Source organism: Saccostrea cucullata, unplaced genomic scaffold (assembly GCF_032062105.1).
Source record: "Saccostrea cucullata isolate Sc308-1 unplaced genomic scaffold, CSIRO_AGI_Scuc_v1 ctg7272, whole genome shotgun sequence".
Lineage (NCBI taxonomy): Eukaryota > Metazoa > Mollusca > Bivalvia > Ostreida > Ostreidae > Saccostrea > Saccostrea cuccullata.
Genome location: NW_026927997.1, coordinates 22237 through 22500, shown reverse-complemented (window position 1 = coordinate 22500; position 264 = coordinate 22237).

The following is a 264-nucleotide window of genomic DNA, read 5'->3' as shown; positions in this document are numbered from 1 at the left end:
GGGGGAGGACTAATGGTATGCATTGCAGTTACCAATGTTGTAATTGAAACGGACAACAAACTATCGCTTTATCATAAACACATGTGTAGTGAAGCGAGTTTATTGGTCTGTAGAGACGACTTTAAAAGATGAGAAGATGAAAAATATATTCAGTTTCGTTCAAAAATATGCCTAGTCTAAAGAAGAAATTAAAGTAGTTTATTAACGAATGCTGGAAAGTGGCGATATACTGTACATATCCAACACTGCGCCGTAAATTGCACT